Here is a 26,057-nt window from a genome sequence, read left to right on the forward strand (position 1 = left end):
CATCACCCTTCTATTATGCAACACAGGTGACCTCGAGTCATCAATCTTTTCTCTGGGCTAATTGTAACAGCTGATTCCATTTCTCCCTACAGTCATAAGGTGTTTTCTAGAATAGGCCTGCCAGCAGAGAACAAGGTCCAGAATCAGTATTTTATGATTTCTGTGACCTTTGCATAGAAGAAAGTATGGTATTTTACTACTAAATATTTGCGCAGGATATGAGAAATGATAGCCTGAAATAATCTTTTTCAATATCCTAGATAGATTCAATTACTTATATTTACATTTAAAATTCCCTTCATTGCTGGTTTTGAAATGTAAAACCTTAATATTTTACTGAATCATAAAGAATTACCACTATTAAAAGCTTCATTAATGTACACCCTACCTTAGATTTTCCCTTGCGTCTTAAACCAATACAGTTCAAAGAGTAACTTTTTTTTTTTTCTGTTCCAAATCATTTCTTGGAACCAGTGATTTTCAAAATGAACTATGTCATATCCCCAGAGCACTGTGTGACAGGATGAAGAGAGGAAGAAAATGAAGCACAGGTTGGATTAATGGTTTGGGGTGTTAATCAATGTAAAACATTGAAAGGAAGGGATGGAAGCTTGTCAGAAAGACATTTCTGTAGTTTGAATCAGGCTACGCTTATATAATGGATTATTTTTAATTCTCTACCTGGATGTTTAAAGTCTAAACACTTCATTTCCTCTTTTGTGTTCTCCAGTTCTCCTGTTATCTGAGACATAGGCTGTGCATATGTCATAAAATTAGAATTCATTACTGACCCGCTCCTGTCCTTACCTCTGTCTACAATAACCAGGAGCACAGAAGAGGAAGGATGGCTCTTGCCCTTTTGTCAAATGGTTTGAACCAGGATTTTTTGACTATTTATGGAACAAATTAAAAAAAATTGTATCACCATTCCCTATACTTAGTCCAGGAAGAGAAAGGACTAGCAAAGCACCAGAAGAAAGATAGAGGTGAGTGAATTCCTGCGGGTTCAGAACGTGGATGCACATCGGGGTGCTAAGCAGCTCTGGGCTGCTGTTCCCCGGAAGCCTTGCACCTGTGCCCTGGTCTCACTAACCTGGCTCCAGGTTTGGTCCAGGCCCTTCTCCAATCTGTCCTTCTGAGTCTATGCATAAGTTACATTGGCAGTCACAGGACACAGCTTGCAGGAAGGAGGTGTCACTGTGAGCAAAACCCATTTCATCTGATCCCGTCACTGGGTAGATGTGGTCCTCATGGACAATAACTGGCCATGTTAGTAAGAAATATAATTTGGTGAGAAGACATTTGTGCACCAGCATGTGACAAAGTCACTTCTTCAGATGGCTAGCTTTGCTGTCATCTGTCAGTGCAATATGCACATTTGCAGGTCATATGACTAAATTCCATGAAATTCAGTATTATTCTCCTATTAATCAAAATGCTAGACCCACGTAGAACAGTCCTTGCAATTAGGACTGTTATATATTAGGACAATCACTCAAGCCCCACTCATTTCTGTGGAAAACAGCAGCACCCTCACCACTCCACCACCTCCATCTCAAAAGACATACGGGAGCAGAGAGAAGAAACCATACCAGGAGAGGACTTAGCACAGGGGTCCCCAAACTTTTTACACAGGGGGCCAGTTCACTGTCCCTCAGACCGTTGGAGGGCCGGACTATAAAAAAAACTATGAACAAATCCCTATGCACACTGCACATATCTTATTTTAAAGTAAAAAAACAAAACAGGAACAAATACAATATTTAAAATAAAGAACAAGTAAATTTAAATCAACAAACTGACCAGTATTTCAGTGGGAACTATGGGCCTGCTTTTGGCTAATGGGATGGTCAATGTTCTCCTCTCACTGACCACCAATGAAAGAGGTGCCCCTTCCGGAAGTGCGGTGGGGGCCAGATAAATGGCCTCAGGGGGCCGTATGCGGCCCGCGGGCCGTAGTTTGGGGACCCCTGACTTAGCGGACTCATCCACAAAGTGGGTGACAGCCACCTTCTTGGGGTTCTCCCTGGGCTTCCAAAGGGAAAGAAAGCCAGTTTATAAAAATCTCTGTCTAGTGAAGCCACTCTTCTCACTTAATTCTGGACCACTTCAGTCCTCACTGTGGTTTTCCAATTTACAATCATCCTGGAGATCTTAGGGGTAACTGACATTTTCCAAACATGAAGTTGCCTGTTCAGAGCTCAGCAGGTCCTTCCAGACCTTGCTCACATGCTTTCTTCTTCATATGTTTAGTGCTCAGATAAATTACTTATAAATCAATCCATGACTTCTACATACACCTGGAGAGATAGACCCTCTCTGTCCCTGGGCGTCCCCTCTGTGCCAGGGGAAGCGTACTTTCTTCAAAGCTTCATAGTGAGGATTAAACGAGGTGAGATTTATAAAAGTTTTTGAAATAATAGAAAGCTGTGAACAAATACAGGAAAACACTGTTACTAAATTGAGTCAGCCCTTGACTACCAAACATCTTACAGGTCCATAGCCAACTGGGGAATAGGACAACACTGAGCACAGGATCCAGGACACAGTGCACAGAGCCAGCAGAACTGTCACCAATGGAAGGTAAAGTGCATCGTGCCTACCTCATCAGGCTGCTGCGAAGCTGAAATGAGTCATTATTTGTAAAGCACTTAGAGAAGTGCTTGGTACCTTTTAATGATGAGTCTGCATCATTAAACAATGGCGGGAGGGCCAATGAGCTCATGGCATTGTCTTGATGGCAGTGTTGAAGGGTCACTTTTCACATCTGTATTGTGACCATAGGAATATGTTTATGGCATTCAGATAATTGGAATTTTTCCTATTGCTATGTAACACAGATGTAAGTGAACTCCTTTTCTTCTTCCCAAGGTAAGTTGTGAACTGGCACAAGTTGGGGCCTAAGAGGTATGATTACTTTATTAACTCAAGTTTCTCTTTTCATAGGATCTTTCTCTTCACCACAAAGGGTCACTACAAAGTATTTTGGTAAAGGAATGGAAGCGGCAATTGCAGTCTTTGAAGAAGAAAGGATGCAGAAAGAAGAAGGAGATAATTCAGGAACTTCCCAACAGAAAGGAATGAATATAAGGGAAACTTAAAGCTGGGAAAACAAGTTCTTTGAGACATGTTCTTGGGGACCTCAGTCAGAAACTGGAGTCAATAGACCTCAGTTTCCTTATTTAAAAAGTGAGGGCTTGGATTTTCATCTTGTATGTTGTGGTGATTACATTTATGCAGAGTGTATGCACTCACAGCCTCTCATTAGGAACACTCCAGTGACCCTGTGTGTACTATGTTGCTACACAAAAGTACAAGGGGTATTATCAATGGTATTCATTTCCCTGTGAGGAATCTTGGCACAGAATTGTCATAGCAAGTAGGAAGTTAAGCATTGCACACTTCATAGCTTTGGGCATTTTGTTGTCCTTGGTGGCATCCAGTCCTAAGGGCACAGTGGCATTCACTATGCTTAGGAGCAGCCTGGCTGTCCTGTGATAGTGATCACCGAGCTGTTTAAAGTTACATTGGTTTCCATTGGGCACTTAGTGATGGCCTGTGACCTTCAAGAGCCACCTGCCAGCTCTCCAGAGGGAGATGAGTTTTTCTCAAAACTGTGGACAGTGATCCATGTAAATTGCAATGTGAGTGAAATCAACAATGTGACAAACTGCCAATGCTGGTGACTGGAGACATAGTGAAGGTGTGACTGTGTAGATGCTCATGTATAACAATGCAGGAAAAACTACTGGGCAGGGCCATATTGAATAAGTGCGGTACAAAACGAGCTGCCACACCAGGTCAGGCTTCCCGCCGGGAGAGTGTCCCTGCTCTTGTCCCTGGTAATTGTTAGTGGCAGCAGAGCCGCCAGGAGCCAGGGCAGGTATTCAGCTGCATTTGTTCTGCATTTCAATGGAGCTTGGCTGCTGATCTATCCTGTCACTGACCACCTCCCAGAGGACAAGACACACACGCACCACCGAAAACCAAGAGTCAAGAGGCCCCTCATTAAAGCAATATTGAATTCTGGAGCTCTTTTGTAAAAAAAAAAAAAAAGAGAGAGAGAAAAAAGAGAGAGAGGGAGAGAGAGAGATTAGAATGGAAAATTACTTTGGGCTATTATTAAAATGTTTTAAATTTCTTTTGTATCTAGGAAACAATTTGAGAAAAATGAAGAGAAATATCCTAACATGGTATTTCTCTTAAAAAGGGAAAATTTGAGTGATGCAATTTGAAAAATGTAATCTTACATACATGTACAACATACATGTACAATGGTATTTCAGTAATTTGTGACTCCTGTCACTTATAAATATATTTTTATTTTACTAAAATGATATTTTAAGAATTATATTAGAATAGTACTAGGCACTGCCAGAATTGCACTTTTACAAGGGACTCAAATTTTATGACTAAAATGACCATTTGTTTCTCTGAAAATTGCTGTATTAATAATTAAATATATTACTGTTTAGATTCTTTAAATATTTAAATAGGTGGAAAATAAAGTCATCTGATAATTGAGTCATTATAATAATATGTATATATATATATTTAAACATTAAAATAAATTGTTGAAGTCTCTTTCTTATAACATTTACAATCTAAACAAATGGAAAAATCAACTCTGTTTAGATCCGTCAGAGAAGTGAGGCTACAGGGCAAATCATTATCACCCAACTTGGAAAAGTAACCAGGTGGGTGCAGAGAAGCTCAGCTTACTGAAGCAGAAGCCCAGGAGCAGATGCCTGGGAAACCAGGCAGGGTGCGAGAGCCTGAACTATAATTGATGACCTGCTGGAGGCTCAGTGTGGACAAGTCTGAGAGATGAAAACTCCAGGGAGACCGAGTCATAGGGAAACTCCACAATATTGTGAGATAAGCCTCCAGGAACCCTGCCAAGTCCTCAGAGGGAAAATCAGAGAAATTCCTTTTGGGTTTCTGGCAGGGAGGGGAAAGGAACCATCTGGAGAGAGGGTAGGGCCTTGGTTCTTCACCAGGTCTGCCTCAGGGGAGATTGTGAACCTGAGCCTCACCTGCTAGGCTTTTATCAGAGTCTAACTAACCTGAGGTGGGGGTCAGGACATATACAATTGTAGCCATTCTCACCATCCTGTTCCATCTAAGGGGGGGTAGTTGAGCAGCACAGTGAGGATCACAGTGTATCGGCGCAGGCGCACTAAAGGCTGAGACCTAGTCTGTCGTCCTAGGGCTGTGCAGCTGCCCAGTGCACCCCTCCCACTCCCATCACCATCACGTCAGCAGGGCTCATGCACAGTAACAGGGGACACAACTGAAAAAACAGTGCACATCTCAGCCTTGATCTAAAAATAAGTCTCTAGGGAAACCCAAAAACAACAGAAAAGACCAGACAAGGCCACCAGAGAACATTTTAGCCTCTGACACCACAGCTAAAGAGCAGTGAACCTGGCCTAACTCCTGGCCACAGAAACATTACCTCTCACACTGCAAGGCTATGCCCTCCAGTTCCTTTTACTCAGTACACAATGCCCAGCTTTAAACAACAACCACAAAAGGACAAGGCACAGTAAAAGACAAAAACAAACAAACAAGTAAACAAACAGACAAACAAATAGACAAGCACAGTTTAACAAGACAGAGCCAGTACCAAGCTAGACCTGGCAGAGATGATTGAATTATCAGATTAGGAAGATAAAACAATTATCATTAATATGCTAAAGGCTCTAATAAAAAAGCAGAGAATCGGAGAGAACAGAGAAGTAATGCAAGCAGAAAGATGGAAATGCTAAGAAAGAATCAAAAGGAAAGATTGGAAACTAAAGCACTTGACATAATGAAAAATTGCCTTTGATGCATTAATCAGTAGATTGGTATGGCTGAGGAAAGAATCAATGAACTTAAATAAATGTAAAGAGAAACTACCGAAAATGAAGTAGAGACCGAAGAAAAAAGACACAACAGAATAATCAAGAACTGTAGGACAATTATAGGAAGCATAATAGGAATATCAGGAAGAAAAAAGAGAAGAAACTACCAGATGAAAATGGGAACTACCAGAAGGAAAAAAAATAAAAGAAATACTTGCTTACAGTAATAATGATCAACAATTTTCCATAGTTAATGTCAGACCATAGATCGAGGAAGCTCAGAGAACACTAAACAGGTAAATATAAAAAACTTCAGACCTATGCTTACATTTAAACTGCAGAACATCAAAGACAAAGAGAAAGTTTTCAAAGAAGCTGAGAAATAAACCACCTTGCCTAGAGAGGCACGAAAGTAACAATCACATCAGAATTCTCTTCAGAAACAATGAGAGCAAGAAGATGAAAGTAATATATTTAAAGTGTAGAAAGAAAATGCCCATCAGATTTAGAATTCTGTATCCAGCAAAATTATCCCCAAAAGTAAAGCAGACAAATGACAAACTGGGAGAAAATATTTACAAAACATATATCTGATAAAGGACTGGTACCTAAAACATACAATGAACTCCTAAAACTCTACCATAAGAAAACAACCTAATTAAAAAGCAGACACAATATCTGAAGGGACTCCTCACCAAAGATGATATACAGATGGCAAATAAGCATATGAGAAGATGTTAACTATAATAAGTCATCAGGAAAATGCAAATTCAAACAATGAGATTCCACTGTCACAATGACAAAAATCCAGAACACTGACAACCAAATGCTGGTGAGACTCAGAGTAACAGGAAACTCATTCATTTCAAGGAGGAATGCAAAATGGTGCAGGTTCTTTGGAAGACACTTTGGTGGTTTCTTACAAAACTAAACATTTATAATATAATACTCCATAAGCTCCTTGATATTTACTCAGATGAGCTAAAAACTATGTCACGCAGAAACCTCACACAGATGGTATGTTAGTTTTATTCATAATTGCCAAACTTGAAAGCAACTAAAGTGTCCTTCAGGAGGTGAAGTAATAAATGAACTGTGGTCCATCCAGATAATGGAATATTATTCAATGATAAAAAGAAATGCGCTATTAAGCTACAAGAAGGAATGGAGAAACCTTGAAAGCATATTTTAAGTAAAAGAAGACAATCTAAAAATGCTACCTACTGTAGGATTCCAAGTGTATTTTGCATTTGTCTAACACCATAGAATGTACGACATCAAGATTAGATGCAAAAACAAATTATGAACTTGAGTTAATTAATTAATAATTAATGATTAATAGTAGATCATCAATTATAACAAATGTAACACATTACTACAAGATGTTAATAATAAGGAAACTGGGGTGATGGAGGGATTATATAAGAACTCTCAGTAAAATTTTCCTGTAAAAATAAAACTACTCTAAAATATAGTATGCCTATTATTAAAAAAAAAAGAGGTAAAAATAACCACTCATTTAAGATTCATGAAGTGTATATCTAAGTGTGGGAACTATTCCTGTTTTAGAGATACTGGAAAGATGGTAAATTATGTGAGTAAATCACAACACAGGATTAAAAATAAGGACAACATTATAGAAAGGGACTTTTTCAATACATGCTAATGTTATGTGACAATAGACACAATTCTCTAAGCTCTCTTTATAAAAAAGTCATTCTGCTTAAGATGAGGCCTATTTTTTCAGATAGTGGATATTGACTTCTTTTGAAACTAAAAGTATTACAAATTAGACACATATCTAAAAATATTATAAAACACTAATTATTTTGGCTGTTGTAGACGACACTAGTCATCCAGAAACAGCATTTTCCATGGATTCCTTAACTGGTAAAGTTTAATACCATTTGCTGATTTATCACAGTTTAATTTTATTTAAAAGGAGATCTAACCACAGGAGGCTGATTCAGTTAGCTTCAATAATTTTTAGTATTTACCAATTGGAAACCAGAGAAAATGGCAAGAAAAGATTTATAATATTAACATTCCATACATCTTTTAGGGCAGTTCCTGGGGTCACTACATAGGCAGATCCATGTTCCTAGCAGTGACTCTGAACCTTGGTTACTTACTATGGTGTTAAAGCATCCACATAATACAGCAGTCAGAATCTCTGGAGGTAGGTCCAAGCATCTATGTTTGAAGGCTCCACAAATGAGTGAATTTTGAGCCAAATATGAAGACCACTGCTCCTCACCATATACACAGAACAAGTTATTTCTGAACAACAACACTAAGCCATATTTATCACACTGGAAAGAAAAGTTCACTGGGAAGTTTTAGTATACTGAGCCAGCCGACTAGTTATTTAAAAATCACTTTTAATTTCAAGCAGCTGGGAAATAAAAGTAAAGAGAATCTCTTACCTCAATTAGATAGAATTTGAATGAACCAGGACATCTATTACCAAAGTATCTTGGTCAATTAATCTTTTTAGGATTTACCACGCTTCGCAATTTGTGACTCATTTGAGAGTCATGGACTGAACACACACAAGAGCTAGGAGAAACGATCCATTCGGACTTCAGTGGAAAACAGCAGCTATATCACAAAGTATGGGTGTGGTAGTTCTCTTCCCATGGGAGCCATTCCTCCCTCCCTCCCTCCCTCCCTCCCTCCCTCCCTCCCTCCCTCCCTCCCTCCCTCCCTCCCTCCCTCCCTCCCTCCCTCCCTCCCTCCCTTCCTTCCTTCCTTCCTTCCTTCCTTCCTTCCTTCCTTCCTTCCTTCCTTCCTTCCTTCCTTCCTTCCTTCCTTCCTTCCTTCCTTCCTTCCTTCCTTCCTTCCTAACAGATGTGCATTCAGAAACCTTAAGGGCTAGATGCTCTCTTAATCATTTCATACTCTTAAACTTAACTGTGGAATGATATACATTTAACTTAATGATAATATTTTCTTTCAGGCATGTTCAGTGGTGAAGGCAAATACTGATTTTAAAAGGAGTTAAGTGAAAGAGGTGTTCAATGAAGGATCAGATGTCTAAAGAAGAAAGCAGGGCAGGACCTGTGCTGGGAAAGTCCTGCTGGGCACACTTATTTTTACCACCAGGTTGTAAAGTGAGTGTGTGTGTGTGTGTGTGTGTGTGTGTGTGTGTGTGTGTGTAGGGGAAGAAACATGCTTATGATTGATATGAGAGGAAAACACTGTAGTTATTTAAATTACTTGTTAAGAAAAATCCTGAGGACAGATGGTATATATAGTTAAGCTTACCCTTGGGACATAAACAGTTAAAAAGCTGCTTTGGCTACTGTGCAGGTCATTTGACTCTCCCTCTCCCTGGCTTTCAAATGCATCTGAGCCTTTTTCTTATGGAAGGTTCATGATGTGACAGCCACAGACACCTCTCCACATGATGTCCCAGAGGACTAGGCAGCTTTCTAAAAATGGCAGTGAAGAAAAACAATAAATCTACATCTCTATAAAAACCAGAAGTTTCCAACCAATACTATTATATATTACCATTTCTACAGTAGGTGAAGAAAAAACTGCTGGGATTTGATGTCAATTACATCTAAAACTCAAAATAAAAAATTTCATTATTTGCATTATCTATTAGGATGGGACTATTTTAAAGCTCAGTTAACACTTAAGTGGTTTGTTTCACATTTATGTTATGTTTTTACTTTTACTTACCCTGTGTTGAAAAGTTTTTTCCGGTAAAAATAGGAAAAAAATGTAAGAAAGAGAACTTTCCAATTTTTTCATATTTAATATTAATTCAAATCTTCAACTTAAATAGTTTCTGTAAATTTTGCTCTGGGCTTTATAAATATTTAGGTATGTAAAGTTTTTTTTTTCCTGGCAGATGTTCTCTAGAGAAAACAAAGATTCCAAATGAAATTCAGATGTCTGGTTAAAGATATGTCATTGCAAGAGGATGTTTGTCTATGTCAGCTATCAAAGTTGTAATAAACAAGGATCAGATCAAAACTGCACTTCGGTTTATATGTGTTACATGTTCAAATACACTTTTCAGATTTTCCTCTCATTTGTAGTTAGGTAAGAATGATGAATAAAGTTTTTTAAATTCTTGCATCATCTGTGTTTCATGAAATGCATCATAAGCTAAGTTGGCAGGAATCATGCTCTTACAAAGAATAGTTCTTTTGATATTTTATGTGTATCTTTTGGTTAGCAAAGGGTGTGCAACAAATGCTATTCATGTCAGCTCTAATATACTGCTAAAAACAAAGACAGTGTAAAGATGGTTTTCTTTTCCAGGTCACAAATGCATGGCCGTCATTGACGCTATTTAACATTTCATCAACTGAGCCAGAGGAGCGATATTCCCTTTCTGAGCACCAGGCAAAGGCCACCCAGCTAATGCTGACCTCTGCCAAGTATAATACATGGATTAGGAAGCAGGGGCAATTACAGCTCTACTGTGTTTTGCAGAACACAGGGGTCATACAATGGAATCGTTATGCTACAGGAGACCAATAATTCAAGCCCTGTTTGTGCTGAGCTGCAGCGCGCTGCCTGGGTCAGCATGGTTATCCTGTCAGAGGACGACCTGAAATGGGAAGACCGGGCTGAAAAAGAACCCACGGGGTGGACTTCTGGGTCTGGGTGGAGGTTGTACAGAGGTTGTAATGACCTTCCGAGGTTCTATTATCTCCTTATTTGTGGAAGAGGAAAATAAATCCATCTTTTATCTCTGAAACGCAGATTATATTGAAGCCCTGAGTAGGCAATGACCAAGCAAGGGGTTTTGAACTTGCTTCTTTAGTTGTCCTTCTCTTCCTGGCACACCATACTCTTCACTTCCAGCCAGTGTGCAGGGAGCTACTCACCTCCATGCAGCTCCTTGTAGAAGGGCTCTCATGCACGGAGGGGGCTTGGCTGGATTGAAGGATGCTGAAGCCTTTGGGTTTGAGCTCAGATGCCAGCGTTTTCAGAGAGGAGCACAAGACAGTAAAACAAACACAGCCAAAAACAACAGGACAAAACAACAGAACAGACTGGAAACAAAAAGGGCCTGTTTTCATGTGTCAGAAATGAATTCCTTAGCTCCAGATCTTATGGTTACTTGTAACATACATGCAACATGTTAACTATTTTACCTGTTCTTAGTAATGTATGCATTCTTTTGGTTACAACATACTTCCTCTTCTTTGTTCTTTGGGAGGAAGAGGGGCTATCAGGTTTTAGAGTCATACTTTTCATCTTAATGAAACGAATCATAATATTTGTTTTCTACTTATTCCGTCCGCGTGCGCGCGCGCGCGCGCGCGCGCACACAGAGCAAACTAAGCACACAGGATGCTCAGGTGGAGTCCTGTGCACTGTTCAGCCACCAGGGGACACTGCAGAGCAACCTAGTCTCTGGCTGATACAAGGATGTGGGTCTCCAGTCTCTTCGCACCCACAAAACCTCTGTCTACGTCATCAGAAATACTTTCGCTTTCCCTTAGAATGATCTTATAAAAAACAGATTGTTAAAAAAAATGAAGCAAGGATGTTTGAGACAGAATCTATTCCCAAGGTTTTAATAAAGAGGAACAAGATTCACGGATAAATTGCATTGTGAAGCTGACTTCTCTACAGATGGCTATAAATCAGCAGATTAGGGGTTACAGACCCAGATATGAAGATCTGGAAAAGGGCTGAGAAAAAGTGCCGAAGAATTTGGTTTTAGAATAAAAAAGTGATTTTATTATATGCTAAGAAAATCATTTCTAAAAAAGTCCACACAAATGAATGGAAGTAGCAACATACTGTTTAGAGAAGAAATTTCAAAACCATAATAATAACTATTATGACTGGTCTAGTAAGAGGAAGTTGAAAATTGACATGCTGAATCTAAAACCTAAAATGTGAGGATAAAATTTGTCTTATTTTACTCTTTGGTATAATGTACTGGATCAAAATGAATTTGTAGAGTTTACCAATTTGATAGATAACTTTGGGCAATCAAATTCCTAAAGAATTTGTAAAAATATAGACATAAAATCATGGTAATAAAGTTTTATTTATTTATTCATTTATATTTATATTTTTCTGAAGTAAGAAGTGGGGAGGCAGAGAGACAGACTCCCGCATGCGCTGGACCTGGATCCACCCCGCATGCCCACCAGGGGGCGATGCTCTGCCCATCTGGGGCATTGCTCAAATACAACTGGAGTCATTCTAGTTCCTGAGCCATCCTTAGCGCCTGGGCCAACTTTGCTCCACTGGAACCTTGGCTGTGGGAAGGAAAGAGAGAAATAGTGAGAAAGGAGAGTAGGAAGGGTGGAGAAGCAGATGGGCGCTTCTCCTGTGTGCCCTGACTGGGAATTGAATGTCGGACATCCACACACCGGGTCGATGCTCTACTGCTGCACCAACCAGCCAGGGCATAAATTTTTAAAATAAGAGAAAGAGAGGCTGGAAAGGTGTAAAATGTTTCTGAGAGATTTCAGTTACCAAGAATGAGTTATCAAGCATGTAAATCTGGACTAAGCAGGAAAGAAGAAAAGACAGTCAAAATATACCTAAGTGCCTGCTACAGGTAAGGCACATACAAGTGGGGACTATGTGCATCATGATGGCTCAACAGAAGTTGTTCAACCTTGTGTGAAATATGATGAGAGCCTATGTATGAAAAGTTAACTAACTAATAATTCATGGTAACCTTAGAATAAGTTCTGGTAGTTTTAATATAAATGAGCAGAGATTATTAATAAAGAACAGACATGACTAGAGATGTCTGAGAATTCTTCATATAGTAGGTGTATTTTCCTTTATCCCGTAAATATTTATTGAGCATACAATAACCTCAGTATACAAAAATCGCTTTACTTGATGCTACTGATTTTTGTGTTTGGAGAATAAAGTGAGATTTCAGGCAGAAAGGCAGAGGGACAGGAATGATCTTTTTTTCTTTTTTTTCAGGGTTTCTGGAGAAGTCATTCTGACTTGCACAGAACATAAGAAATAAGAAGAGATATGGCTAGATAGGCTCAGAAGAGTTATCAAAGGTTTTTAATAGAAGGATATAGGTTGTGAATTTTATTTTTGTACAGAGACCATAGATAAAGTTTTCAGTTTGGCTGTATGAACACAAATATGACCATCCACTTCAAAATTCTCTCTGTGATATTCCTTTTATTTTAAGGAACTTATTTCTACCTGCTTCCCATTTTCCTGTCTCTAACATGTGCTCTGAACAGAAGATTCCTGGAGTTGATGATGAGCTGGACTATACTTTGGCCCAAGCTAGTAAGTCTGTGTTAGTCATCTTTGGCGTGGTTATGCACAGCAACAGCCCCAGAGTGTCAATGGCCATAATACTGAAAGTTCTTTCCTGATCACATCGCACGTTAGCTATGTGACTCTTCACAAAGTCTGCTTCATGCTCAGATTCAGGGTCATGACCACCTTTCCCCAGGACATGGCTGGGCTCAGGGTGAAAGGGAAAGAACAATGGCAGAAACAGGAGACAGCTTGCAAAGTTTCTGCTCAGATGTGGCCCACATTACTTCCAGTCACTTCCCACTAGCCAAAGCAAGTAATACGGTCAAGGTTGAGGTCAGTGGGATGAGAAGCAAAAGCCTATCACAATAAGGGAAGTGGATCATAGAATAGGGATGAACATCCATGTACCTAGACAGAAAGATAAATATGTGGACAGACAAATCAAAGTGAATTAGAATATTCTCTGGAGTTTTCATTTTCTTTTCTTTCCTGTGCTTGGGCATTGGGGGATGTAATAGGGACGGAGGAGCCTCTTTCTGTTCAGAAGCTGGGAGGACATGGTATTATGGCCCATTAATGAGGTGCACCTTGTCTTTCTGGTCCATGGTGTTTGAGAATTTTGACCTTGATTGCCTTTAAGATGGGACTGTGTACTCTTCAGTTTCCCATAAGCCAAGGCTATTATTATCTGATTTCTGACTTCTACTCTTTTCTTCCTGTTTCATTCAAGAGTACTATGGTCATGATCCCCGAAGGGACAGGCTCCTGAATTTGCCACAAAGGCCAAAGTAAGTCTGAAAATTTAGAAGAAAACAAAAAGTTCACAACTTAGTGACTCTGAGTGTCAGAATTCACATAGTCTATGCAGTCTGAAATGTAAGATATGGAGAGAAAGTTATGCTATGTCTTCAAATATATTGATAATGCTGATGATGCAATATAAGGCCTATCAAAATAATTGTGTCTGTTTTTATCCCCAGTTTCAGTAAAACCCAGAAAAATACAAAACATTTGTGCCAAAATAGTTTTGACTTTTACTAATGTCTAATATAGTTAGTTATTCTGTTATAGCTATACATTTTAGTTAATGATAATTTGATTCAATGTGAACAGCCCAGTACTACAGAAAGGAAGTTGTCATCAGCTTAGAAGCGATAGGAATTGCTTATCCACAAACGTACAGCTGATACATGATGTTAGACCATTTTACTCTTAAGCAGTGACCAACAAATTAGTTTAAAAAATGCATAAGCTGCATGGTGATTCCTGTGTGTTAGATTCTATAAGCCCTTGTCAGATAATCTATAAGCAAGTTTTGTATCTTCTTCATATTTTTAAATGTTGTAAAAATAAAAAAATTTTCATGAAAAACATAGTGCTTGTTTTTGCTTGTGTTCCTGACTCAGGTGAAGAATATAACACGATTACTGAAAACTGAATAAATTCTTTCTAAATCCAGGTGCAGGAATATATTTTTCAAGAATTTGAATATTTTTCTCAGGACTTCTCCCCAACTACCTTCCCTACAAAAAAATCAAAGTTAAAGTTATCAAAATATTTTTTAGTTGGCATTTGAAGTTATGGGGAAAAAAATCTGAGTTAAATTTATCAAAATATTTTTTAGTTGATATTTGAAGTAATGTTTATTTCTTTAAAGATGTCTTCACTCTTTTAAAGATTGTTCAAGTGAAATGAATTTCAGAGACAGATGCACATCTCTTTATTATCTGAAGTTACAGTGAAAGATAAGAATAGTATATAATAAATTGAACCCACAAGAGGCTACTTTCTGTAATGAAGGTAGGCATTTTAAAGTGCTATATAAACTTTTAGGTCAATATAATATACTATCCTGAACATGGAAAGAACTCAGGTGATTTTTTAAAGTAGCTGTTGCCCATCAAGTTTACAATAATCAGGGTTTAGTCATCTCTCTCTCTCTCTCTCTTTCATGTGATTAGACCCACTCTTCCTTTTTGAACTTATTTATCATAAGTATTACATTCCTGAGAATCATTAAATATAAATTATAGTAAGAACTCCAGTACAAAAAAGAAATACACACACACACAAACACACACACACAAATTCACAAAATTCATACACATGAGAGCTACTGGAAGAAATCTAATTTTGTTGCTTAAAAGCTAAAAAGAGTTTGTACAAGTGGAAGTAACTTAGAACATGAGGTTTTTAGAAGAGTGAAATTAGTCTTTGAAACAGTGATTCAGTGCTGCATAAAATGAACGTTTCCTGCTTGTCTTGTGGAGAGACGGTAAGAGCTGGGAAGGGACCAAAGAGGAGGGAGAAGGGAGGGGTGAGGGAAAAAAGAAGAAGAGAAGGTTTTTGCTTAAAAATCAAATATCTAATTGTTTAAAGACAAACCTTCAAGTTAAGGAACTTCAAATGGCCCATATTTGCCATTTGAAATTGTAAAAGTGAAGAAATAGAGAACATCCAATTAGAGAGAAGTTGGTGGAAGAAGTGATGGAAGTTCCCACTGGGTGTATAAGCCTTGCTCACCAACCCCAGTGCATGTCCTACAGATTCTTACTAAGTCTGTGGAAGGCATGAGCTGTCCAACCAAGAAAACTGTTTCAGGGAGAAGATACTTGGACCAGAAGACAGGTTCTTTTGTCCACTTCACTATTACCCTCTCTGGCAACGATGAGTATCTTCTAATATTACAAGCAAAGTTTTATTGATTCATGTGCTAAATTTTAAATATACAGTGGATCCTCATTTTTCTCAGTTTTTATATTTGTGAATTTCCTACTTGGATGAAATGTATTTGTTATTCCTTAATCGATACCAGTATTGCTTTAAGTGAGGTCATTCACAGACGTGTTCACAGAAGGCAACAGTTTGAGCTGTTCAGTGGGTATGTCCCCAGCTAAGGTCCAACATGGCAGTGCTCTGCCTTTTTGTTTCAAATGTAAATAAAGGTACCTTTTGCATTTCTATGCTTTTTGTTGGTGACTTCACTCTTTAAAGGGCTATATGCCTCTTGCTGAAATGTTGTCTGCTGTTTGTAAGCATAAGAAGGCTGTGATGTGCATTAGGGGGAAAATACCTGTTTTAGATAAGTTTCACAGGCATGAGTTACAGTGCTGTTGGCAGTGAGTTCAATTTGAATGGGTTGATGATATATACTGGATAGGGTGCCTTTAAACAGAAACACACATAGAACAAAGTTAAGGATTTATTGGTTGTTGAGAATGTGACCAGAAGCTCTCAGGAACATAACACTGTATTTCCCCTTGAAACAATGGCTCAGTATTCACAAATTCAGTGTTTGCAACAAATGTATACAATATAGCTACTTTGAGTCAACTTTATTCAATCTGCACAACTCCCTTAATTAGCTATCTTCCTTTTAATATCTTTGAGTGCTGTCACTACACTTTGTGATGAGATTATAATGGGAACCAGGGACAGAAGCATCCCTGTCATCTGAGTACTTACAGTGAAGACAGCCTCACACACTCAGTGAAGCGATTCACCAACCCTCCAATGACTCAGTGGATCTTGGAATAAGTGTTGCAGCAAGCTAAAAATGCACAAAACAAGGAGATGTCATCTCTTCAGAGACGTTTTTCAAGCAAGTGACAACTCTGTGCGATAAGAAACAATAACATGATAACAGGATGGGGAGGCAAGGAGCACCCCCAACAAGGGCATGTTTTATTGAAAAGCCCAGAGAGGAGAAACAAAGCCTTTTGTAGGTTTGTTAGTAGAATACACCATTGCTGGAGAGAGGTGTGGGCCATCACTGTCCATGTTTAGAGATGAGCCAGCAGAGACAGAATACTTTGCAAAAACATCCTTATTCAGGGCTTTGCTGGCCCCCCTGGGGTCAAAAATGCATGCAGCTGTTCAACTGAAACCTGATATATTCACCTCACTTCCCTGCTTTCCTCCACAACCTGTCCTTCCTCCACCCCAACTTTTAACCCTGTGTATTTTCACTGAATATTGTTTCTGGTATTTCATAGAGGATAGTAAATGGCTTCTCCTTTCCCAGGTCTGCCTGGAAGTCTTAGTTCCTCTGGCCCAAGAGAACTAGGACCTGAAAATCATCTTAATCAGGCCAACAAAGACAGCCTGTGCCTGTCAGGCTTTAACGCCCAGAAAAACCCCATGAATTAATTGCATTCTATATTATTAACCTCAAGGTCAGATTAGGTCAGCTCAAGTAAAAGCCGATGCCCAGAAGATTGAAATGGGTGAAAGTGGTCCAGAATACAATGGGAAAACTGACATAACACAACATTATCCCTCAAAACCTAAGGACTATAACCATCCAGATGCCTAATTTATTTAGAAATTGCTTCATATCTATATGTGCATATACGTATAAATAGCTATATACTTATATATATTTATCATACACATACACTTTTGTACACTCTGCTTAGGTCGTAACTTTCAGAAGTTCAATTTTCTACCTTGCTGAGATTTTTTACTTGCTGTTTGTTCTTTTATTGGTTTGTTTTTGTTAGACAACAGTATAAGTTACAGATGTTTATACACATCCAATAAATCAATGCATGTGTGATGTCACAAGACTCTAAAATTGCCAATTCTTTGTGTAAAATTTGAGTTTCACTGGATGATGTCAGAGCCCCCAGCAATTGGCCCTGGGTTTTCTTGTATTACACTCTCAGCTCACTGACTAATTTTCCGTACCCACCGATGACTTTTAGGTCTGTGACAAGCTAAGTTGACTTCACTTGCTAATACAATTGCCTGGCTGGCTGCTGTCTATGCTCTGCCATGGAGCCATGTGTATAGGCAGACAAGATGGCTGGCTGTGCATGTGCTCCTGGTTGAAACCTTTTGAATGGTTCTGATTCTGAACAAGTGAAGGGAGTTGTGAAATTAAATTTTGTGTTTTAAGTACAGGCATCATATCTTGAACTGGTGCTAAGGATGCGTTTGCTCTCTTTGATCCTTTTCTCCTCAAACTCTCCTTATAAATGAGTCCAGCCCCCTCTATTTTAGTCCATCAACAACCTCACATCTCACCTACAGCCTCAGAGGTATCTCATTTTAGGGTGTCTTCAGTATAATTGCCCAATCAGGCTTCTACAATATCGTGATGTTTAGTTACATGGTGTGGCTAGACAGATACCTAGGAAATTAATTCCTTGCCCAAATTCACCAAAACTCTGCTGCCAAGATATAAAATCTGTACATCATCACACAGTTGTTCAGTCAGCACCACACCTTTCTAAGCACTTTCTGTGGCACACTGGCCTACATCACCCTGCCCCTTACAGACGCTCCTTATGGCAACAAGAAAGTCCCTTTGGAAACAAAATGTGGTCCCACATTTCCATTTTGTCCAAATTTGGCTGGGGTTGGGGGAAAGGAATATGGAGAGAAATTTTGCTTGCTAATAAGTGGGACACAAGGAGAGACTGCGAGTGCTGCTGGCACCCCATCTTCCTTGTTTCAGTATGAGAACTCTGAAGGCACTAAGACGATATGAGCAGGAGGACAGGACACCAATAATACTAAGAACAGCAGAGCTGAACAATGTGAAAAGACAGCCCCTCTTTGGCTCAGTGAGTTGCTACCACACTGAGCAGTGCATCTCTCTGGTCCTTTTGTCATTTATAATAATGAAGTGTTTTAGTTTCTCTTATATATACATAACATTTCTATATGTGTAAGTATTGTTCCTTGCAGCTGAGTAGTACATCTCTAATTGAGTCGTTGTAGGGAATACTGCTGTGCCTTTTGGAAACGGCAGAATGAATGAAAAGGCTCAGTGTCCTCCTAAGAGTCAGCCTGATGAGTACAGAGAACCTCTGTGCCAAGAGAGCCTGTCCTCTGATGTCAGTGCTAAGCCCCAAGGTGGCTCCAGGGCACCTGCTGTCTGCTTCTGTGCTCTTGGCTGCACCTGGAACAGGAAGTAGAATTTTTGAGGACCTACCACACTTCCCAGAAGAACTTAGTTGCAACTAAGATGAAAACACTTGAAGTGATAAGATATACGACCCAAATTGATACAATGATAATAGGGAAACCCAAAATTATCACGACTGAGGTCAGTGCTAATCAGTGGGAAAGTAACCCAAGTTACAGATATGAGCTACCTACAGACTTTCAAGCTTTCTAGTAGCTACATCAAAAGCCGTGATGCAAAAAACTTTCTTGAGTTCTCTAATTCTTAGTGTCTTCACTGTAACATGGGAACATCTGTGGCCCCACTTCCTAGGGCTGCTGTGAAAATAGAGTGGAGTCAGGGGAAAGGCCTAGCCCAGGGAGTCCTCCAGATGTTAAGTATGAAAAGCACTGAGCTGCTTTGTTTGGATTTCCCGGGAGCTTGGTTCATAAAGTCACTGTGAGAGAAACAAAGCCACCGACCGATGAAGAAGTAAATTTGATGGTGAACTGAACTACTAACCTAATAAAACTCTAGAAAAAGTTAAATGATATAATAATCACCATAGCTTTTGCAACAGTTCTGTCACGAGCTGCAGTTTTATTGACAAAACATTTTAAAAACCATCTTGTTTTCTGAAGCCATGTTTTCCTGTTCTGATTACATAAATTACCCAAAGGTGTAAGGTTTCCAAAATGAGATAGCAAAATCACTATTGTTACTGTTGCATTTGTTATTCAAGAGACTGTAATTACACAAAATACGGGTCTCCTGAATGCCAATAACCACTGTGAGCAAACAAATTTGAGTATTATCAATTTCTTGAGGTGTTAAAAATGCAGTTTATAACAATTTTTATTGGTTAATCATGTGTGTATGTGTGTATGAGGGAGAATTTTAATAAAGGGCAGTAACATTATTTAATCCTTTTTATCCAGTAAGTTTTCAAAATATGTTTAAAATTCTCACCTCTTCACTTTCTTTATGGCATACTAGGTATTATGCTAAACGGAATTCAGAAGATTCTATTAATGAAGATGGTTTAATGCCTGTGCATTATTATAATGGACTCCTTTGTTCTACAGTTTCTCCCTGTGTCACAGACTAAGTCATTAATCAATGGGTGCTGAAAAATAATTGTCTAGTTCTTAACAATTGTCTATTGTTGAAACATTTGGAATTTTAAGATAAAGATGTACAGGCTGTTCTGAAAAATGGTTTAAGATTACCCTTCATGGAATTGTGGACATATTGTTGGAAAGGCCGAGCAGCTGACCGGGTTTTCTAATGCATTTTTGAGTCCTGTTGTTCAATTGCCTATTCAAATTGTGCTTGAAAAGTTGACTTCATTAATGTCAGGAGATAATGATTTTGTATTTTTTTTATTGAGCTGGCACAATTATTAAATGCAGAACTATCATCGGATTCTTTAGCATTTTAAGCCAGAAGTGCAGCATGTTAATAATCATGATGGCAACATTTTGTCTATTTAACATCATTTTTTTTAACATGGCACTCCTATCCTAGATGCTGCTATAAATAAGACTCCTCTATCTCTGAATGATTGCTATTCAGCAAGAAATATATGACTACACCCTGCTGTTCTAGTAGCTCAAAATTAGATACCTTTCTCATTGAAAATGCTGTAATTTGAAATGTCAATAAATACATTTCATGCCATCTATACTAAAACAGATTACCACTTAAATCTGTCAAGATTGAAGTCTAACTCACAGCTTAAAAGGAATGTGAATTCTAATTGGGGGAAATGTGTGCCTGACTTTGTAATATAACTTACCTTTATGTAAATATCTGTTTCATTGAATATTTATTTGATTATATGTCTAACTCTGCCCAGACAGAGCATTCTCATGAACAGTCTTTGGCCCATTTAATTTTGGTATATCATTAACCTTACATACACTTTAATGAATAATTATTGAGTGACTTTTACTTGATGAGTGCCTGGAACAAATACTATTTCTCAATCAGAGAAGAAATGCTTGCATTTCCCTCAGTCTCTCCACTCCAATGGGACCTCTGGTAACTAATTTGTCTTCTCTTGTCCCTAACAATACATTAAAATGAGCAATTCTCTCCACCCTCTCCTTTATACACATTCAATGAATCTTTATCACATGTTATATGGGACGGGACAGTTGGCATCAGCTGGTCCTTCTGTCACTTCAAAGTCTGGGAGAGTGAAGCCTACTGAGAGAGCTTAATTATTTCAATAGTTAGACCTGTCTCTTGGGAATCTTCCTTGGGCAAATCAGCACACAAATGTTATCCCATTATTCCTTAATGTTGAAGGACAGACTGCTACTGATCCGAGAGCTTGTATGCGGCTTGCACAGGCAGTTCTAGCCAGTTATGTTGGTATATTTGCAGGAACAGGCCCATGTGCTGTGCAGTCTGGCTGAGCAGGACTGGTATCTGCAGGGCAGCTTGAGGAATGAATTTAGTGCTGCCATCTTTTTCCTTGTCTGTTTTCATTTATTTATTTATTTTATTAAAGTGATCGGGGTGACACTGTTTAATAAAAATCTATGTTTTAAATATACAATTCTATAATACATCATTTATATATTGCATTGCGTATTTACTACCCAAAATCAAATCTCCTTCTGTCACCATATATTTCACTCCCTTTATCCCTTACTACCTTCCTTCCCCCGTTTTCTGGTGACCATCATACTGTTGTTTGTGTCTATGAGTTTTTGTTTGTTTTCTTTTCCAGGAAATCTTAATTTTGCTCTTATGAGCCTCAACTGATTAGATAAAGCCCACCCCCATTATTGAGAATAATCTCCTTTATTTAAATTTTAGATGCTAACCACACATAAAAAATATCTTCACGGCAACACCTAAATGAGCGTCTATTTGAATAACCGGGTACTGTTACCTGGGCAAGTTGATGTAGAAACTGACTTTCACACCAGTTTAATAAACAAAGAAAATAAAATAAAAAGAAAAGATATTTGAAATATGTTAATAAGACTATTCTTATATTTACACATTATCTGATATATAGATACTATGTAGGCAATACCAAAGGCTCTACAAAAAAACTACTAGAACTATTAAATGAGTCTAGCAAGGTTATAAGAGAGTATCAACATTCAAAAATCAATGTATTTCTATATAATAGCCATGAGCATTTGTAAATTGAAAAAAAATACCATTTACTAAAATTGTGAAGTAATATCAAAGGTAATGAACAGAGGCAAATTTTATATACTGAAAAATATAAAACTATGAGGAGACAAATTAAAGACAGCCTAAACAAATGAAGAGATATACCATGCTCATGCATTGAAAAACTTCTTATTATTACATCAGTTTTCCACCAGTTGATATATAGAGTCAACACAATCAATCAAAATTTTAGCAAGATCTTTTATTATGGAAATCTAGAAATGACCAAAAATAGCCAAAACAATTTTGAAAAGAAGAAAAAGTTGGATGTTTCAGATGACAAGATATTAAGTTTCCTAATAAAACTAATACAATAATCGCTCTGGCCGGTTGGCTCAGCGGTAGAGCGTCGGCCTAGCGTGCGGAGGACCCGGGTTCGATTCCCGGCCAGGGCACACAGGAGAAGCGCCCATTTGCTTCTCCACCCCTCCGCCGCGCCTTCCTCTCTGTCTCTCTCTTCCCCTCCCGCAGCCGAGGCTCCATTGGAGCAAAGATGGCCCGGGCGCTGGGGATGGCTCTGTGGCCTCTGCCTCAGGCGCTAGAGTGGCTCTGGTCGCAACATGGCGACGCCCAGGATGGGCAGAGCATCGCCCCCTGGTGGGCAGAGCGTCGCCCCTGGTGGGCGTGCCGGGTGGATCCTGGTCGGGCGCATGCGGGAGTCTGTCTGACTGTCTCTCCCTGTTTCCAGCTTCAGAAAAAATGAAAAAAAAAATAAAATAAAAATAAAACTAATACAATAATCAAGATGGAACAGTTCTGCGGTGAGGGTGGACAAACACATCAAGGGAATACACGAAGCCTCTAGCAATGGACTCAAATGTGCACATGCAGTTGATTCTCAACAGTGGTGCCAATATACAATAGTTCCATGGAGAAAGGGTAATCATTTACACACATGGTCCTGTAACAGTTGCAAATCCAGGTGCACAAAAGTGAATACTGGCCCAAATCTTGCCTGGGTAAAAGAGTCAACATAGACTAAATGTAAAATTGAAAACCATAAACTTTTGCAAGGAAATATATAAAAAAGGCTTTGTAAATACAGTTTAACTAAAATTGGTTAGATAGAATAGAAAAAGGCCAAAGAAAACAAAAAATAAAACAATAAGATTAAACAATAAAGGAGGAAACTAATAAATTTGGCTTTATCAATATTAAAATCATCTGTTCTTTAGAACACAGAAAGTAATCTAAGAAACAAGGAATGACAGTAGGTTGAGAGATTGTATGGGGAGACCATTTAGACAAATTCCTAGAAGACCAGGTATTGTCTGCAGTTGGATTTGTACCTTGATGTTATAAATATTTAAGGTATCAAAGAGTGTGAGTTTACTTAACAATATTGAGAAGCAATAAGGGCAGATATTATAATGTCCCTTATAAAACTAAGGAAATAACTTTTTGTGATTTTTTTTAGCATCTCATGACTTACAATTGGAAGAAGCACTCAGTCTTACTCTTATCCTGTCCCTGTCCAATCTGAGTGGTGAGACACTCCTCGGGGTGGAGTCATTGCTCATATATACCTACTAGAACTACATTTTGGGTGATTTGGACAGTTCTTACAGGTGGAAATAAAGTGTTTCAAAATTATTTTTTGTATTAATATAATAGATAACTCTAGGTTTTTATACCTGTTGATGCATTTATTCCCAATAAATATAAATCATATCCCTTTTTCTTCATTGAGATGGCTTAAATCAGATATATTCTATGCTTATATGTTCATGACATCAAGTTAGACTGTATTTTACTGGGTTCAATTACCTTCTGACTGTGCATACATTCTGACTGTGCATACATTCTGTGTATCAAGTGATTGCCTACAAGTTCACTATCTAATTACTATCTTCATTTGACAAAACATGGGCAAAGTCAATATTTGTAATATAGTGAATGATATGTTTTAATTTAGATGGAATAGATTTTAGGAATTTTTCTATTTATTGCTCACATCATAACACTCCATCAGCTTTCCTAAGTCTTACTAATCTTTTCTTTAGCTTTACCCATGTGTCATAGTGTTACAGGATTGCCTTATACCCTAGGTTAGGACCCATGCCAGGCTGTGTCTATCTTCTACCTGCTCCTTCTTGGGGAAAATCCATGGCTGTGATGAACATAAAAGTGAAGTCACTTCTCAAGATAAGTGTGTAGAATACTAGGGCTGGCAGAAATATTTAAGAGAACATGTTCTAAACCTTTATTTTATAGAGAAAAACCTTTGGTCATTGAAGGATGTTAATTCAAGCACAAGAGTTAGAGCTAGGAATAGGATCTTAAATAGGACCACTGTTCTTAAACTCTGCTATCTTATTTGAGAGCTCTTGGCATTCCCCTAAGGCAGGGGTAGTCAACCTTTTTATACCGACCGCCCACTTTTGTATCTCTGTTAGCAGTAAAATTTTCTAACTGCCCACTGGTTCCACAGTAATGGTGATTTATAAAGTAGGGAAGTAACTTTACTTTATAAAATTTATAAAGCAGAGTTACAGCAAGTTAAAGCATATAATAATAATTACTTACCAAGTACTTTATGTCAAATTTTTGCTAAGTTTGGCAGAATAAATCTTTATAAAACAATTTACTATAGTTAAATCTATCTTTTTATTTATACTTTGGTTGCTCCACTACCACCCACCATGAAAGCTGGAATGCCCACTAGGGGGCGGTAGGGACCAGGTTGACTACCACTACCCTAAGGCAACATGCTTTCTCATACATCCTGGACCTGGAGTGGTTCTTTACCTTTTAGCAAACTATAGCACTAACAAAGCTCACAGCTCTGCAAGAGACTCCCATTAATGACAATCAAAATTGGATGACAGACATTTGCTGCAGTTAAAACACCCTCTTAACCAAAGATCATCAAATAATGAATGTGCAAGAACTCTGAGTTAAGAAAATAAAGTTTTAATTGCCCAAAGTAAAAGCACAAACATTCTAGGCCTGTCTGTACCAAGGGAATAAGCAGGAAGTTATTTTAGATAGGTTTTGTATCAAACACAAAACCACTTTGAAAGATGGCACACAAGGATACGCATAACATTTCTTCTAGGTAAAATCATTATTGTCTCTAGATCTTGAAGTTTTCATGTGTAAGTCAATCTGGAGCTAGTTCTGATCATTCTAAATAGAAATACTTGTCCCAAGTAAATAAACTTTAACACATATCTGTTTAATGATTCAGAAGAAGGAAACTAGAGAGTATTTAATGAGGTTTCTATTAAAAATTCCTGTTTTATTTAAGGTTATTAATGTCAAGACAATATTGATCCCTGTAAAATATTTACTAACTCAACAGGTGTTGGAATGTAGGCTTTGGTATTTTCCCAATCACTGTGATGCAAATTCTACGGAGCATAGAGCCAATAGGCACTCAATAAACATACACTTTCTGCCCATAAATTGTGACATTTTGGAGCACTGTGTTTAAAAGCGGCTGTGCTGATTGCATTGACATTTGTTACAGTCAGAGATGAAACTGTTGTGTATGCTAACTGGCCAGGACTTGTGTGTGACAGTTTTCTATCATGGTATTTCACAGGAGGGTTCTATTCCTATCATAGACTGAAATACAAATAAGAGAATACCAGACTTATTCTACTCCTTAACTTTCCCCTTTCGGGGGATAATTTGGAAACACAAATTAAAGCAGTACACAAAAAGTGAAATGCATAAACCAATAAGGAAAGAACATGACAGTGAAGAAAAGTAAGAAAGTAAGCCCAAGGTCCTTTTCAGATCACAGATCTTGAGTGTTGGACTGTTTCTGCAGATACAAAAGGGTGGCTTATGTTAATGTATTTAGTGCAGTGATGCTCCAAGCTTATTCAAATTGTGCCTAGAAAGAAGAGCCTATTCATGCATTGGAGTAATTTTTT

The sequence above is a fragment of the Saccopteryx leptura genome, chromosome 5 (genome assembly GCF_036850995.1).
Source record: "Saccopteryx leptura isolate mSacLep1 chromosome 5, mSacLep1_pri_phased_curated, whole genome shotgun sequence".
Taxonomy (NCBI): Eukaryota; Metazoa; Chordata; class Mammalia; order Chiroptera; family Emballonuridae; genus Saccopteryx; species Saccopteryx leptura.